Raw genomic sequence first — 6,390 nt, 5'->3', positions numbered from 1 at the left:
ATTTTGAGAATCTGCTTCAGTCTACATTTATAATGTCATCAGCAGTACAAGTGAATAGAGCACTGTGAACATTAAGGAAAGAAATTCAGGAACAGAATCAAAGTGCAGAGGTGTGTACAACCAATGGCCGATACTCTTGAGCAAAAATCAATTTGCTGAAGAAACTTGTGCATCTGGGGTGGGTGGGAAGGAAGTATCAACATTTTAGGTCAAGACCGGGTCCTGATGTCGGGTTTCGACCTGAACTGTCGACAATTCCTCCCCTCCCAGGTGCTGCTCGACCTGATGAGTTCTTCCAGCAGATTCCAGCATCTGCAGTCCCTTGTGTCGGCCAATACACTTGTCCTGGCAACCAAAGTTGAATTTCTTCCCACCTGAGTTTTCCTTAACAAGTTGTAGAGATACGATTGAAAGGATCAACAAAGGTGTCCAACCAGAGGAAAAGTATGCAAATTTTTAATTTTGATATGGATTTCTGTTTAGGGCGTTACAAACATGATATGAGGATTGAGTTACAGTTCATAAAATTGAGTGTCTAATGTGAATTGTCTCACATGCCAGTTATGTTACAAAACTCTCTTCCCTAATTTCCCATAATGCACCTGAGAGTGCCAGAAACAAAAACTGAAAATAAAGTTGTTTGCATTGGGGTAAGATTGATGAAACAGCTGGTGTTTCCTTTCCTAAGATGTTTATATGTTTTTATTTGGATTCAGGAGAATGGTTCAGGTACAAGATGAACATTGAATGGGTGGAAAAATAATGGAAAAGTATATTATTTTTAGAAGCTGTGATAAATGCCAATTGCAATAACATGGAAAGATACCCAATGTGGTAATTATTCAGAAAGAAAAACACACAGAATTCAAGCTTATTTCTAATTCTGAACGCAAAGAAAAGTCCAGGGATTTTTTTTGTAAAATCCAAACAGAAAAATCATTCCCTACTGTGTAATGGAAGCAGCAATTTAGCAACTAATTAACATGTAATTTGTGATCAGAAGCAAAAAAGAGATCTACCACCCACTGTGTGAATGAATTGGTCTGCTGATTGTTGCCGGGGGATGGAAGAGGAAGGAGTCCTTCTTCCTACACGGTTAAAGTCAGCAGGCCACCTTATTCATATAATCAATCTGACAAACACGTTGGGATTTATTTTTAATCTAAAAATGTTTGCTCCCTACTGTGTTTGTACTTTGCATTTTTTTTACTTTCAGCATCAATGCGATAGCAGGAGCCAGTAGGCAATTCCACAAAATGTTCACGGTTTATTCTTTATCAGTTCTCTTAAACAATTCCTTTCTCTTCCTGTTTGAAATAAGTGAGCAGGGAGGTTGCCTGCTGTTGGTATTACCATTGTCACTTTTATTGCCCTATATAAATGAAATCACTCTCCACATGAAAAATCCCTTCAATCCCAGCACATTGAATCTCTGTCCCCTGGACCTTGAATATTTGCTAAAGGGAACTCATCTCCAGATGAAGGGTTTTGACCCGAAACATTGACTGTCCATTTCCCTCCACAGATGCTGCCTGACCTGCTGAGTTCCTCCAGCGTTTTGTTTTTTGCTCCAGATTCCAGCGTCCACAGTCTCTTGTGATCTCCCACTGTTTATATGAGCCAATCATGATCTTGTAAACCACTATCAAATACCCAGTCAGCTTTCTTTCCATGAAGGAGATCAACCTTAATTTCTGCATTCTAACCTGCAGCTCATTCCTGGATCATTCTCTTCAATCTTTTCTGCACCTTGTCCAGCTGATCCTATTGTCCAATGACTAGAATTGGGCACAATAGTCTAGTTGTGGCCTGAAGGTTCAACATCATGCCAGCAGCATCCCTCTCCCTGACAATCCCCGACACTGCTCCGTTTATGAAACCCATGCTCCCCTGTGAAAATAAGAATATCAGAAGGAGGAGCAAGAGAAGGCCATTTAGACCTTTATGCCCAGCTCACCTTTAAGTAAGAGTCATAGAGTTATGCAGCACAGAAACAGACCCTTCGGCCCAACTCCTCCATGCCAACCAAGATGCCCATACAAGCTCATCTCATTTGCCTGTGTTTGCCCATTTCCATCACTGATCTTTATCTCAGTGTGATTTTCCTGCACTAACCCCTAATTCCTTGATTCCATTTATATCCAAACAGCTAATAATCTGTCTTGAATGTATAATTTGTCAATCTTTGTTACTAATCATTCTGTCAATATGTCCTACCAAAGATCTGTATGTATTTACACTCAAGTCTCTCTCTTCCTGGGGTCACTTTAGAACTGTGACAAGGGTCTCTACATGAGTCTCACTCAAGTTGTGTGATGTCTCGGCACATAGTGCAGTATTTTCTGAGATACACTGTAAACCGTCCTTGAACTATCTTGTCCTTGACAGCCACTTCCTGCTCCCTTGACTTCATTCCCACTTACTGCCCACCTAATTCTGCTTGCTGCCCCTATGTTAGCTGAACTCGTTCTTTGGTCATTGCCCCTACTTTTCCTTTACATTTGCTGTCATCATTTCTCTCCCCTATAACCCCCATTTCACCACCCTCCAAAACCCTTGCAAACTGCTGCCCCATCTCTTTTCTCTCCGAAGTTCTTGAATATGTTGCCTCCAAAGTTCGTGTACATCTCCAGGATACCATGACTGGGCTGCTGCAGCCATATCTGCACCACTTACACAGTACCATTATCAAAGTTTCCGATGTCATCCTATTTAATTGTGAATGAATTGATCTATCCTTCCATGTTCTTCTCAACTGCCAACAGCCTATGACATACATGACCACACTGTCCTCATACAACCACAATCATCCATTTGAATAAGATTACATTCTTAGCTACCTACTCGCAGACAGATATCATCAGCAATGGCTAGGTTCCCGGTATCTACACCATTACCACCATCTTCCCAAAGATCTCCTGGCTCCCTCCGCTGAATGTTTCCCCTTAGTAATGTCATCCACATCAAGACATCACTTCCCAGGTATGTAGATGGCAGCCAGGCCCCACGCACTACCAACCCTAAATTGTCAGATTACTTGTCCAATGTCCAGTGCTGGAAGTGCAAAAGTTTCCTCCAACTGAATTTTGGGAAAACCACGTTTTTATCTCCCATCACAAACTCTGTTGGTTGCCATCAACTCTGTTGTTCTCCCAGAGAGCTGTCTGAAATATTTGTGTCACGTTCAGCTCCAGGTGAATGTCAAACCTCATCCCTGTACTATTACTATGATGGCTTATTTCTACCTCTACAACGCTGCACAACTCATCCTGCCTCAGCTTATCTAATACACTCATCAATGCCTTTGTTACTTTTATACTCTACAATTCCAATGCAGTTTTGGTCAGCCTCACTTGTACAACATTCTTTAAGCTTAAGGACATCTAAAACTCTGGTGCTTAAGTCTCATCCACTCTGTGCTTCAAACTACACCAGCTCCAAGTTAGGCAACAGCACAGTGTTGAAATTTTCATTACTGTTTTTAAATCCTTTGATGGTCCCTATCTCTGTGATTTTATAACCATTGGGAACTTCTAATCTTGGCCACTGATCTTTCTGAATGACTCCACCATTGGCAGTCATGGCTGGAAGCTCTGGCATTCCTTCCTTAAACCCGTTGTCCTACCTTCTCTCTCATTTCTTAAAGCTTTCTTTGACAAACCTTTTGATCAATTGCCCTAATAACTCCTGCAGCTCAGCAAACTGTCCCTGAGGCTTCAAAGGTGCTATGATAAGAGCCCAATATAAATAGATGTTAAATCTTTGAGGCAGTAGGTAATGCTGCTGACTCACAGCTCCACCAACCCAAGTTCAATCCTGACCTCCAATGCTATCTGTGTGGAGTTTGCACATTTCCCTCCGACTACTCTGGTTTTCTCCCACATCCCAAAACATGTAGGTTACTGTAGGTTACCCATGTGTACGTGGGTGGTGGGAGACTTAACACTATTGCAGCACCAGTGACCTGGGTTCAATTGTGCCGCTGTCTGTAAGGAGTTTGTACGTTCTCACCGTGTTTGCGTGGGTTTCCGCCGGGTGCTCTAGTTTCCTCCCACATTCCAAAAAGACATACAGGTTAGGAGTTGTGGGCATGCTATGTTGACGCCAGAAGAGTGGCGACACATGCGGCTGCCCCCAGCATATTCTCAGTAACGCAAAAAGACATTTCACTGTGTGTTTTGATGTACATGTACATGTCACTAATAAATAAATGTATTGTCTTATCCTAGCAGGGCAGTTCATGGATATGTGAGAGAGAATGGTTTACAGGAAAATAAATGGGGGAATGGTATTGATGGGATTGCTTTGAGAGCTTGCATAGACTTGATGGCTGAATAGTCTTGTATTCCATGTTATAGAGTCAGAGAGATACAGCATGAAAATATGCCTCTCGGCCCACTGAATCCATGCCAACTATCAAGCACCCATTTTATTCTTACATTTCCATCAACTTCCCCCAGATTCATCACCACCCTACACACTAGGAGCAATGTATAGTGGCCAATTAACATACCAACCTGCACATTTTTGGGAGATTGTAAGGAAACGAGAAATAAAAGCTCGATTTAAATTCTATAAAATTCATTTGGTTATCACTCCAATTATCCTTGCATTAATGAATGTGTGTCCTTTTAAAGACTGTCACATGTGAACAACTGCTGTGCATAGATTATAACAATTTTTAGGGAAATGATTCCAGGAAGTCTGTCTCTCTGTAGAGAAGCTACCAGCTTGTCTGTGTACACTCACATGCAATGAAGAAATATGGCATATTTCTGTGTAAGTTTTTTTTATTGTCCAATGAAGCATTTTCTTAGTTTAACTTAACAACTATCCTACAAAATCTGAGAGGGTAGTAACGATTAAAGTACTAATTACTTTCCAATGCAAATGCATTCATAGATCTTTATTAGTCACATGTACATCGAAACACACAGTGAAATGCACCCTTTGCGTAGTGTTCTGGGAGCAGCCCGCAAGTGTCGCCACGCTTCCAGCGCCAACATAGCGTGCCCACATAGCGTGCCCACAACTTCCTAACCCGTACGTCTTTGGAATGTGGGAGGAAACTCACACAGACGCAGGGAGAACGTAAAAACTCCTTACAGACAGCGGCCGGAATTGAACCCGGGTCGCTGGCGCTGTAATGGCATTATGCTGACTGCTACACTATTAATTTCAGAAAAGTCTTGGGCATAACTTTGGTTGCGATTGAATTGACATTAAAAATAAACTCAAAACTGCTGGAAATGTTCAGTAGGTGAGAAAGCATTTCAGGGTCAATCTTTTATCAGATTCAGAAGCTAAAAATCAAGCGTGACTGTTACTGAAGAGGGAAAGTGGCAAGAACAAAGGCAATGTCCATGATAGAGTGGAAACTAAGAGCCTGAATTATACATGGTATTGGGGGTTCTGACTGAGAGAGGGTGGTGAGGGCTTATTCGTTGCCAAAATGAGGATAGAAGAGAGAAAAAAAATTGCAGTAACTATGAGATACAAAATGTTGTAGTTGTGGGATATCTGAAATAAAAGGGAATGCTGGAAATACTCAGAAGCTCAGGCAGCATCTATGGAGAGACAAGACACTTATTTCACATTGATGACCTTTCTTCAGAAGTGGCCAATTCTGACACAAACTGGAAAGGCTGCTTATCTGAAATGTTGAATTCAACATGTCCCAAGGACTATTAATATGTTTAGTTGGAAGATGAGATGCTGTTCCTCAAGCTTCATTGAAAACGTGTGAGAGGCCAAAGACAGAAGTCAGTGTGGGAGTGGCATAGAGAATTAAATACGGGTCCAGATGAAGGGCCTTAACTTGAAACGTCAACTGTCCATTTCCCTCCATAGATGCTGCCTGATCCGCTGAGTTCCTCCAGCACCTTTGTGTTGCAAGAGAACTAAATTTACAGGAAACTGAAAATTCAGGACAATCCTTGCATCATGAACAGATATGTTCTGCAAAGTGGACACCTGATCTGCATTTGGTTTCTCTGGTGAAAGGCAGATCACATTGTGAGCACAGAATGCAGTGAACTAAATAAGAAGTGCAAGTGAATCACTGCTTCACCTAGGAGTGTTTTGGTTTCTTGATGGTGGGAACACATACAAGGTGTTGCATCTCCTATGGTTCCACAAAGAAGGTACAGTGAGAAATACATTACATTTACTGGTTCTTTTTCATCCACTCTGTTTGTAACACCTTTGAAGAACTTGAGCAAATTTGTCAAACATGATTTCCCTTTCTTAAAACCATGTTGACTCTGCCTTATTGTTCTTTAGATGTTCTGCTATTATCTCTTCAAATATGGATACCAGCATTTTTCTAATGCAGATGTTAAACTAACTAGAACATAGTTTCCTTCTCTCACTCTCCTACCTTTCGTGAAT

This window comes from Pristis pectinata, chromosome 25 (assembly GCF_009764475.1).
Source record: "Pristis pectinata isolate sPriPec2 chromosome 25, sPriPec2.1.pri, whole genome shotgun sequence".
In the NCBI taxonomy this organism is placed as follows: domain Eukaryota; kingdom Metazoa; phylum Chordata; class Chondrichthyes; order Rhinopristiformes; family Pristidae; genus Pristis; species Pristis pectinata.
This window is presented reverse-complemented; position numbering follows the sequence as displayed.